Below are 12,327 nucleotides of genomic sequence, written 5' to 3'. Positions count from 1 at the left end.
GCAGAACAGTTTAACAGCGGGGCTAAGTATTCGCTGTAGTGTCCACCCTGGGTGCCTCTCACATCTCTTATCACTTTCATCAGGCCTTTCTCTCTTAGTTACTGAGCATCCTATATTTTCAGGGCTTTTTGAAAATCATAAAACAGGATTGCACCACTGACTCTGCTAGTCTCATTACTGAATAATTTCAGACACGGGGTTTGGATGCCAGAAGAGTGGAAGGTAGCAAAACAAGGGATCCAATGGGCAAAAGAATGATGATATGCCCTTCTTTTTCATCAAGGAATTCTTAAGCTTCTTGAAGCCGAATCCTGAATTTAATACTCTTGGCTAAAGCTGGGACTTGGTTAAAGATTAAATAATCAAATTTTTATTTCATCTGTATGAACCAGAAAACTACAATACCAGTGAAGACGTGCACCGAGAAAGCAGAGATTTGGTATTAGATGACTGAAACTCTTTTTGAGAGTCTTACTTTGCATGTGCGTGTGACCCATCAACAAAAATAAATAAGAGAACTAGTAAGGATACATGAGGATGTTTTAAACTATTTGGCTCCCCCAGGAGATGGCCGGAAAGCTGGTGCCTGATTCAGCATGGGAAATAACCAGTAAGAGCAAATGCCAAATAACCAGTAAGAGCAAATGCCAACAGTGAAGGGATCTGAAAGCAACATCAGAGGTGGGGAGAAGTGAGACCTTCCTTTGCTGCTGAGAATTTTAAAAGGATGAGCTTAAGGGATTAGTGAAGGGCTGGGCCCTAATCTGCTTGTTTCAATGGTAGCTTATAAGATACAATTGGAAAAGAACAGTAAGTTGCATCAGTCACTTTCATTGCTAACCCAACAAGATTCTTTCCACCAAGGAACATCTTGCCGGGTCTTGTTTTGGGGTTCTATCATTAGCATGGCATCAGAAACAACTTTATCTACGTAGCTTCTACAGAACTACAGCTTCCCCTCCCCCTTAGTTTATGAAATGGCATGCAAGTCCTGTTAAGAAATTCTAACAATCTAGGCAATCTCCAATGCCTGCAACATTCACATGCTCTGCTCTTATAAAATAACACCCTCTGTGGGGCACATGGGTGGCTGAATTGGTTAAGTGTGTGACTCCTGATTTCAGCTTAGGTTATGATCTCATGGGTTGTGAGATCGAGTCCTGCATTGAGCTCCACACCGGGCATGGAGCCTGCTTAAGATTCTCTCTCTCTTCCATCTGCCTCTTTCTCTCTCAAAATAAATAAATAAATTAACTAATTCATTCATTAAAATAATAAAACAATGCCCCGCAAAGTTGTTTGGGAGGGCACACATCCCTGTATAGTATCTTTCTTTAAAAAATTTTTTAACGTTTATTCATCTTTGAAGGAGAGAGACATGGAAGTGAGTTGGGGAGGGGCAGAGAGAGAGGGAGACACAGAATCCGAAGCAGGCTCCAGGTTCTGAGATGAGACATAGGGCTTGAGCTCACGAACTGAGAGATCATGACCTGAGCCAAAGTCAGACACTTAACTGACTGAGACACCCAGGTGCCACCCACTCCCCCATAGTATCTTCAGTGGCACCTTATTCGTGTACCTGGAGATCCAATAAATATGGCTTGGTGCTGTTGATTATCCAGGCAGGAGTAAGTATCTTAATTGAATTTCAAACTCTGAAAAGTAAAGTCATCGTGGCATTTGCAACCTCTGTAGGCCTTCTTCCTAAAGAACTCAAAGTGATTATTAAAACAAAACAAAACAAAAAAACTTGCTTAAAGTAATCATACCTCAAACCTCTCAGAAGCCAGAAAATTAGTAGCTATTACTTGTTGAATGCTTATCACGTGGCAAGCAGTCTTCAAAGCACGCATTAGTTGTATCACTTTGGGCAAATTCTGTATTCTCTATGAGCTTCAGTTTGTCTGTAAAATGGGGCAAACAGTTCTCCTCAAGAATCATAAATTCGGCTGCCCCCGGGTAGCTAAGTAAGTAGCGGGAGCTGGATGTATGCACTTGAGCTGTTACCAGGTGAGCTGTACCTGGCATTCTTGAGAGCCCACTCACCAACCTTGTTTCCTTCCTGTAGGCAGATCCTGCCTTCCCACTTAGAACAGCAGGAAGTGTGAGACATGCTTCCCGGCCCCCTTGCCCCCTCCCCCCCCCCCCCCCCCCCCCCCCCCCCGGAATTGGTAATATGATCCAGTCCTGGCCACTGTGAGCTCAGGGGGAAGTCAGCTAGGGTTCTGTTTTGTTGTTGTTGTTGTTGTTGTTGTTTAAGACTTTCCTGCATAAGAAAAAGAAACCAATGCAAGGGCATGCTCTCCTCTTCTGGACACGTGTGTTTTTGCATGCGTCCTATGAGCCTTTGGAGCGTTGGAAGAAACGAGGAGGAACATCATTGCTGACATGCTTGAAGATATCAGAGAGGAAAGGCAGAAGACCTCAGCACTGGGGGAGGAGCAGTCCTTAACAGTGTTTTTGTGCCACTGTATTAACCTTGGAACTACCCCCACCTCGAGCTTAACTGAGGTTATAAATCCTCGCCTGAAGCAACTGTGTCACCACTGAAATCAACCCATTGTATGGTGGCGGGGCTAAGGGCATGCCTCCTCTGAAGAAGCCGGCAGCATGGAGCCCCTGCTGGTTGCTGCCAGATGAGGATTTTTAAAGAAGAGCCAGGAATCCAGATTTTTATAGAAAAGTCCAGATTTTTAAATATTGGCTCATTTGAAAGAAACGTGTGCAAGCCAAACAAAACACGTTTGGAAGCCAAGTTCGGCCCATAGGCGGGCAGTTTTCAACCCCTGCTCCACCTCAGAGAGTTGTAGGAACTAAATTAAATGAGTTTAAAATAAGATCGGTAATAATAATGGCAAACACTCACATAGCACTTAATACAGCCCAGGCGTTATTCTGCTTGCTTTACCGACCCAGTCCTCGTATGTAACCACGTCTTGCAAGCACCTCATAGAGATATTTTAACAGACAAAGAAAGTAAGGAAAAGAGACCCCCCTCGCCCTGCCCCTTCAGGCCTAGGGGCGGGGGTGGCTTTCCCTGGGAGCTGGTTCCCTTAGCCCTGGCCACATTTCTGTACAAGGTCCCTTTGTTAAATTCTTCTTGGTTATACTCTTTTGAGTATGCCATCCGCTGCCCTCCGGGACACTCACTGACTGATATGAACGATGAAGAAGGTGGATGGGTCCTTGCCCTCCTGACGCGCACATTCTGGTAACAACTACATAAACGAGATAGCCACGGGTACCGTGAAGAAAATAAAAGGTGATGCGACTGAAGAATGGCCGAGAGAGGCTACCTGAGGGGGAGACATCTGAGCTGAGACAGAAGGTCCGAAGGGGAGCCAGCAACCCCAGGGCCTGGGAGACCCCTCTTCAGGCACACGTGCCTGTCTATGTCAAAGTTTTGGGGCTAGAACAAGCATGGCGTGCTGGGAGGATGACAAGAGGCCAGGGGGGCTGGAAATTGGTGAGGTGGGAGAGAGTGGTAGGACAATGGTCAGGGAGACAGAAGGCACCAGTCACTGCTGGGCGTGCTGGGATCTGGGCTTTAAGACTATTGGCAATTCTTACATTTCCTGTAGGAGCCACAGGGATGAGAGGAGGGTGGCTGTCTGCTCTCCCCACGATGGCATGTATTTATTCATTGATATCCTTATACTCCGAAAAGGGGGAATCATCTGGCAGAAATGCTACTTTGCCTGCCGTGTTCAAGCCTCCAATTCGACCTGATGTTGTGAACTTTGTTCACACCCACTCGGCAAGAACGACAGACAGCCCCGTGTTGTCAGTGAGTTAGCAGGTCATCGAAGCAGTGCTGAGTCTTGGGGTGCTGGCAGAGCCGCGGCTCCACTTCCCAGAGTTCAAGGCAATGGGACTCACCATTCTGGCCAGGTGCCTCTGGAAACGTGTGTTGTGGGGGCCGCATGTTCGCACCAGCCGAAACCTGGCGTCGTTAGCACTGCAGAATGAGCACGACACAGAGGCAGTGCGTCATCTGCTCTGCCTGGCTGCCTCCGCCTTACCAGTGCCGGTCATGTCTGAAGGTCATCGTATTGGGCCCCTGGGTGGCTCAGTCGGTTCAGTGTCTGACTCTTGATCTCAGCTCAGGTCATGATCTCACGGTGGTTCATGAGTTCGAGCCCCCCTTGGGCTCCACACTGACAGCGCCAGGGCCTGGTTGGGATTCTGTCTCTCCCTCTCCCTCCCTCAAAATAAACAAACTTTAAAAAAACTAAGTAAATAAAAATAAAGGTCATCGTATTGAGGAAGTTCCTGAACTTCCTTTGATGGTTGAAGATAAAGTTGAAGGTTACAAGAAGTCCAAGGTGGCTGTTTTGCTTCCTAAGAGACTTAAAGCCTGGAATGATATCAAAGAGTTCTATGCCTCTCAGCAAATGAGAGCTGGCAAGGGGCAAAATGAGAAACCGTTGCCATATCCAGTGCAGGGGACCCTGCGTTATCTCTAATGAGGACCACGTTGTCCCCAGAAACATCCCTGGATTTACTTCACTTAATGTAAGCCAAGCGAACATTTCGCAGCTTGCTTCTGGTGGGTATGTGGACGTTTCTGCATTTGGACTGAAAGTGCTCCCCGCAAGTTAGACGATCTGTATGGCACTTGGCAGAAGGCTGCCTCCCTCAAGAGTAACTATAAGCTTCCCGTGCACAAGATGCTTAACACAGACCTTAGCGGAATCTTGAAAATCCCAGAGATCCAAAGAGCCCTCTGAGCACCACGGAAGAAGACTCGTCGCAGAGCCCTGAAGAATCACGTTTGAAGCTAACCCTGTATGTCAAGACTATGCCCCAGAACAGCGTTCATCGCCAGGCCAAGAATCACAAACTCTGGATGGACAGAGCAGCCGCAGCCTTAGAAGCCAAATCAGAGAAGACGGTTCCAGGCAAGAGGTCTGTGGTAGAGAAGAAAGGAAAGAAGCCTGCTGGTGTGAAAAAGCAGAAGAAACTTTGGCAGGGTAGGGGGGAAGGCTGCAGCTTCCAAGCAACTGAGAAGAAGCCTGCACAAGAGAAACCCACCTCGGAAGAAAAGAAGGCTGCTGCATAAAAAGTTACATTTGTTTATTCCATAAGAATCAAATCATTTCGGACAGCTAATTTTGAATAAAGACCTGATCAAAGGCAGGAAGAAAATAAAAAAGACTTTTAGGAATTCTTTGAAGGTCTTCCAGTAAGGAAGTTATTTGAGCTGTTTTTTAAGTCTACAGTCTTCTCCTGTGTGGACAGTGGATTATACATCAGCGAGAGGTTATTGCCACTGTCCAGCCTAGAGTTGTTGGTGCTTTGAACAAGAGTGGTGGCAATCGGGGCACCTGGGTGGCTCAGTCGGTTAAGCGTCTGACTCTGGATTTGGGCTCAGATCATGATCTCACGGTTCTTGAGTTTGAGTCCCGCAGTGGGCTCTGTGCTCACATTGCAGAGTCTGCTTGGGATTCTCTCTCTCTCTCTGCCCCTCTCTGCTCTTGCTCTCTCTCAAAATAAATAAATAAACTTAAAAAAGAAAAAAAAAAGAGTGACGGCAATCAACGTGGAGAGAGGTGACCGGGTCTGAGGTTTGTTTACACTGATTCTGAGGTATCTTAATATTCCAGTTTTTTCCATCCAGCGTCCTGGACCCCTGGAAGACAGTGAGCATGCTACGAGATTTTTTCTTTTATATTTTCATTTTTATTATATACTTTCAAATTAATATGAACATATTCTGGATCATTTGTGTGCCCACCTTACAAGAGAAGAGTATCATCACATAATTTCAGTGGCCTCATTTGACTGACTACAATGACCAGCATTTAACACACTGTAATGTTTTTATTGAAATACAACACACAGAGAAAAGTATATCACCCATAAGTACATAGCTCAAGAGATTTTCACAAACAGAACTTTTGCGGGTAAACAGCACACAGTCGAAGAACACAACGCTCCAGAAAACTCTCTCGCACCCTCTCCAAGACCCTCCCGGCCCACCTCCCAAAGGTAGCCATCATCCTGCTTTCTAATGCCATAACTTACTTTTGCTTATTTTTTTTTTAATTTTTTTAACGTTTATTTATTTTTGAGACAGAGAGAGACAGAGCATGAACAGGGGAGGGGCAGAGAGAGAGGGAGACACAGAATCTGAAACGGGCTCCGGGCTCTGAGCTGTCGGCACAGAGCCCGACTCGGGGCTGGAACCCATGGACCGTGAAATCATGACCTGAGCCGAAGTCGGACGTTTAACCGACTGAGCCACCCAGGCGCCCCCTATTTTTGAACTTTATATGAATACAGAGAAGAGAGTTACATTAGCAGGATGAATCCGACCTCTAAAAACTCCGTCCTGGTGTGTGTGGGCAGTATGGGTGGGGTTGCCACCAGGGACAGACCCTCCATTTTAGTTCATGCATCCTGGGCATTGTGATGAAGATTTGACCTCAGAGACTAGAAACCAAATTATCACCAAGGTGGGAAGCCATCTCATTAGCATATCTTGCCTGCAACAACAGGCATGGCCCAGCACAGTCATATCAGTGGTGCCGGGACATAGAGAAGGTTCACTTGTCGTGGCTGCGGCCAGTCTGTGGCACAGAGTTTCCCACACTTAGGGGAGTCATGAGATGTTAAGGGTAAAATAGTGATGTCGTGACTTTTGTCCTTGCCTTTCCAATCTGCACCCCAGCAACTTCCCCAGGTCCAGACCAAAGGGTCTTTTCATTAATCTAGAAGAAAAGCCTGGCTGAATCTGCTTCTAGTCACATATATGCCCCCACCTCTAACCACCCCCCGTAGCCCCCCACCTCCACCGCATGTCAAAACAGGAAAACAAGCAAAATTTGGTTTTTAGCTACTCTCTTTTTCGCTCCAGTTCTAACGCCTCCTGTTACCCCAGTGACCTCCCACTAGTCCCCAGAGTCCCTCACTGGAGACACATCCCCTACTCATCAAAATGTAGCGCTGTTGTCTCCCATTCCCTCCCAATTCTACTTTCTCTTATGTGATGATGGTTGGCATAGGGTTAATTGGAGGAATGCCCAGTGTGGTTCAGTGGAAAGAGCACTGCATTTGGGGGTAAAGAGGCCTGGTTCTAGTTCTAACATTATATTAGATTAACTGGTTGAAAGGGACAGAATTGAACTTGAGCAAAAAAGCCACACATACACAATAATTAATGAGTTCCTACAGGAATCAGGGATCAGACACATCTGTATCAGGGTCTCCAATGATGCCATTAGCACAGACTCACTCTCTTCATCTCTTGGCACTGTTTTCCTTGGCTCTCCACTCATGGTGACAAGATGGCTGCCAATGGTTGGTCCTATCTTCTCAGCAACCCCAATGGGGCATATGAACTTTTCTTTTCCAATGTTCTGGAATCAAGTCTCATCACCTTTGACTGGCCTCCTGGGAACACATGTTTTGATGCTCTGATTGGCCAGACCCAGTTCATATGCTCATCCTGGATTTGGGAGTAAACCCAGCACCACTCAAAATGCTATGACTGAGAGTGGGAAGGGCTGGTTCCCCCAAAGGGACTGAGTTAGGCAAAAGCAACAGATGTCTTTAGCTATTAATTGATCGTGAAAGCTTAACAAATCTTTCTACCCTTGGGCCTGGTTTCTCACCTGAAAAATGAGAAAGATGATCCCTATAACCTCTAAGGTCCCTTCTACTTCAACATTCTATTATTCTACCTAATTTCTCATAAGAATTCAATATCGTGTTTTCATCTCTCAGAGAATAACTCCCTTAATCCAATTAAAAGGGGGAACAATAAAGACATAACTGTGTATATAATAAGCCTGTTAAGAAGGGCAAATCCCACCATATATGCATGTCTTCCCCATCCACTCTGCAGGATCCCTGCCCAGTGACCCTTAAAGAAGGAAGCAAGAGGCTAGTGCCACTGGAGAGGGAGGGGGACCGCATCGGAACTAGCCACTCATTAAATGATTAAATCGACCAATAATTATTACACGCATCCTAGACCCCAAGCACTGTACAAGGCTCTGGGAATGCACAGTGAACAAGATACAGCCCCTGTCTCTAAGACAACAGTCTTGAGCTAGGCATAGACATGTAAGCCACTGATTAATCATCTAGAACATCAAGGGCTATGGCAGGATGATAAGGCAGCTCAGATGGGCACCTAACGAGTGGAAGACAGGGTTTAGGGCATTAAAAGATGAGGGGATAGTCAGAGACGTCATCCCTAAGATGAGGATCCTGAACAGGGTCTGGAAAGAGAGAAGAAGTTGGCGTGATGGGAAAAGCAGAGAAAGAGCATCCTCAAATGTACCTAGTCAGGCATGCTCGGGGCACTGCAGTTTGTTCTCAGTGACTGCCATGTGGAGTTTAATCCGGGCAATGGCAAGAGGGGAGGCTGGGCCTGACTGGGAGGGAAATGAAGGACCAAACCAAGGAGACTGAGTGTTATCACGGAGGCACCTGGGAACCACTGAAGATGTCAGCAGGATACAACATCATATTTGCACATGATGTACATATTTGCATGTAACACAATATCATATTTACAAAGGATCTACCAGCATGATGTGGATCAGAGAGACGGAAGGCCAGATTCCAGTTTTTAAGAAGTCTATGATCACGCCATTCCGATGGTAAAGGGACTTCCTGTGCAGTATCTGTCCACTTGCTTCGTAATTTCCATGTTGTGTATGTCTGTTTATTCACATTTCACCTTTCCACATAGAACATAAAGCCCTTCAGAAAAATTCCTGCACCTGAAACAAAGACTTAAAAAGCCCATTCCCATTCCCATTCCAAAAATGGTCATAGGTGATCTACAAATCTCTGCTGAAAATTTGACCACACTCCACTCCCCAGATCTCACATCTGATTGCAGAATACCTCGAGATCTCTGCAAGCCGCAGATATTATAAGGATTTCATAATCCGTCAGCATTTACGGGGCAGACCTGGGACCCTCTGCTGGCTGCTCAAAGAACCTCGCTGGTCTGCCTTCTGTCGAAGGGAGAAGGTCCAATTTTCTACAGAAAGTTGCTCTACACAAAGGTAATCATGGGTCCCTGCCTGCCTAGGCTTGAGGGTAGGAGATTATTCCTGGTGGCATAAATCCTCAGAGCATATGTATCTGGAGGAAAAGCAAAGACACGCCTGAACAGCAGCGCCTCCCCGGACAGGAGAGAAATAAGGAAAAGTACTAACTGATCTGTGAAAATACCATGTACCTGACCAACCCAAAACCCTGGTCTAGAGAACAGGCGGCTTCCCAATTCTGTCATGAAATGACGAATAACTGAAAAAAGTGCCGGTTTACACAGAAGGATGATGCTCTCAATGCACCGTAAGGCCAGTCCATTCGGAATCACGTGGGCCAACCACGGGGCGAGCAGACTTCCTTAAAAACTTGTATATTTGGCTGTGAAGTGCACGTTCTTGGTACTAGCTTCAACTCGCAAGCTCTGTTCCCTCCAGCTTAAATGACAGTGACAATGACGGTTGCTCCTTAGAGTCGTCCCACCTTCACATCTCGTTCGTATCCGTTGTCTCGCCTGGGCTCCTCAAGGCCCAGTTCTGTGAGCTCCCTAGCAAACGTCCACCTTGCAGACAAGGGACGCAGGCCACGGCCACCGCACAGCGACCACCGCAGCAGGGCTGGGTGGTTTTCCAGGAGGGGTGGAAAAAGCCGAAAAGAAAACGAAACCAAAGACCAGGGGGCGGAAAATAAAGCCTCGCTGCCCAGGCTTTCCAGGCTCCGCACAGGCTCCTGATAGAAAAGCTGGAGTTACTAACTTGGCCTCTAAACTGATTTAGCTCTTTCCCATCACCATCTCTCAGCTGCTTTCCCAAGGTTTTCTCCTCCCTCCTCAGTGACAACTAAGAGCGTCACTAGGAAGGGAGGGGTGGGAGGAAAGGGGACTGGAAAGAGAAAGGAAGAGGAAGGAGAAGGAGCAAAAGAGATCCCTGGATAGCAACTCAAGAAAAGTTAGGTTCCCTTTGAAGAAAGGAGACGCGGCGGAGCATAAAACAGAAATTATTAATGATGTTATTGGCATTCATGCCACAAACATATGCTGAGATCCTACGGGGTCATGGATCCATGATCATGAGCTCATGAGTTCAAGCACCGCATTTGGCTCTGTGCCGACCGTGCAGAGCCTGCTTGAGATTCTCTCTCTCTGTGTGTGTGTCTCTCTCTCTCTCTCCCTCCCTCTGCCTCTACCCTTCCCCTGCTTGTGCTTTCTCTCTCTCTCAAAATAAATAAACTTTTTAAAAAAGTATGTGTGTGTGTGTGTGTGTGTGTGTGTGTGTGTGTGTACATATTTACCTGCTGTGTCCACTGCAGAACTCTGGTAACGATTGGCCAGAAACCCACTTCTCTAGGGCACTAGCATACTCTCGTAGAGAGAATTCATTCCAAAGTAAGGGAGCTGAGCACAGACGTCTGCGGCTTAAGGGGGTAGGATTGAGAAAACCTGTTTCCGTGTCAGATCTGAGTTTGAGTGGCTTCCAAGTTATATGACGTCAAGCAAATCGCTAAACCATTGCTAAGCCTTAGGTTTCTTGCCTATTAAATGGGGAAGAAACACCAACCTCAGAGAGCTGTGAAGACATCTGGGAAGCTATAAAAGTTGAGCAACTCTCAACTTTTAGAAACAGAACACCAAGTCATAGGCATTAATAGGATAAAGGGCTCTAAGCCACAGCTTCTCTAAGTGTGGTCCTTACACTCACAGCAGAAAACCTGGGAGCTTGGTTAGCAGTGCAAATCTTCAGGCCCCATCCCACCCAGGCCTGCTGCATCAGAATCTCTGGAGTCCAGGAATCCAAGTTTAAACGATTCTCCAGGTAGAGTGCCTAACCATACAGGTTTGCCCAGGACTGAGGAGCATCTCAGGATGAGGGGCTAAAATCAGAAAGTCCGGTGCAATCTGAGATGATTCTCTCCATGTGATTCTTAGTTCTGCTTGATTCTGAGACCCAGTGCTCTAACGTACGTAGGTGTATTTTCAAATTACTATAATATAGTGGGCAACACGTTTGAAGATTCTACCGGAGCGTTCCACAAATCCCTCGGAGACAGTTAGGAATTACTGGTTTAAGGTAAACCAGTATTTAGTCAATCTCCTTGTTAGGTCTGACATTTGGATAGATTCTGTTTTACCTGTTTGACCTTATCGCATCTTCTAGGAGGTAGGTATTTTTATCCTTACCTAGGAAACTTAGATTTAAAGAAGTTTGTAATCTGCTACAGGGTCACCAATGAAGCCAAAGGGCTTGTGGTTCAGAGTTGACAGTTTGCAGAGCCTCTGCTGGTTCCATTCAATGGATGTTTCTCCAGGATTGGGATGCGTCTCACCAGGAATGAGAGATAATTTAATGAGGTACAGGAGATTTTAGCAGGTAGAGGAGACAGAATTAAACAAGACATCACACTGTAAGAAATAATACTAAAAATTGGTAATGCTGGGGTGCCTGGGTGGCTCAGTCGGTTAAGCGGCTGACTTCAGCTCAGGTCATGATTTCGCGGTCCATGAGTTCGAGCCCTGCGTCGGGCTCTGTGCTGACAGCTCAGAGCCTGGAGCCTGTTTCGGATTCTGTGTCTTCCTCTTTCTGACCCTCCCCCATTCATGCTCTGTCTCTCTCTGTCTCAAAAATAAATAAACGTTAAAAATAATAATAAAAAATAAAAAATAAATTGGTAATGCTTATTTTATAGCCCTTCTTATCTGCCAGGCACTGTTACAGGAGTCTCATGTGTATGAAGTAGGTAATATTATTATCCTCAGATCTCCAGATGAGGAGAAGGAGGCACAAAGGTCACACGGCTAGTAAGTGATGTGGCCCTGGAATTAGAACACAGGCATCGGGACACAGCGTCCACATCTGAGCTGTTTGCCTCCTCCTTGACACTCCTCTTTCAATCTGTCTGATTCCATGAAAAGTAGTTCCGGTTTAGAGCTGGCTTGTCTTTTTCACCATTCCGGGATTTGTTAGTCTCCCTTTGTAACTGGGAGAGCAAACCTCAGGTTCAGAACTCTCTGTTTTATTGACATTGTATGTGTTCTTATGGATATCTTCTATCTATGGTGAATGATACTGGATTTTCACTAAGACAGAAATACAAAGTTCCTTTTCCTTTAGGAAAAGTAAGTTATTGAAAGAAAAAAACCTAAGTCAGTAATAATCACACTGAGAGAATTAAGAAGGTGGAACGTGGTAGTGTGTTCCCAGGATGAGGGAAGAGGGCGGTAAGGGGGGTGACTGGGGTAGCTGAATTTGGGGAGGTCCTGCATTTCCACACATGCTCCCACTGTCTCAATCCTCAAGCTGTTTTGGTTCCCTAAATTCC

At 46.2% G+C, this 12,327-nt stretch overlaps 1 pseudogene; it reads left to right on the top strand.

Annotated features, from left to right (window-relative positions):
- The first annotated feature begins 3,006 nt into the window (after positions 1–3,006).
- LOC122472491 lies at positions 3,007–5,351 on the top strand (annotated as a pseudogene).
- The last annotated feature ends 6,976 nt before the right edge of the window (positions 5,352–12,327 follow it).

This window comes from Prionailurus bengalensis, chromosome B4 (assembly GCF_016509475.1).
Source record: "Prionailurus bengalensis isolate Pbe53 chromosome B4, Fcat_Pben_1.1_paternal_pri, whole genome shotgun sequence".
Taxonomy (NCBI): Eukaryota; Metazoa; Chordata; class Mammalia; order Carnivora; family Felidae; genus Prionailurus; species Prionailurus bengalensis.
Note: the sequence above shows the minus strand (reverse complement) of the source record. Positions and strands in the feature narration are given on the sequence as shown.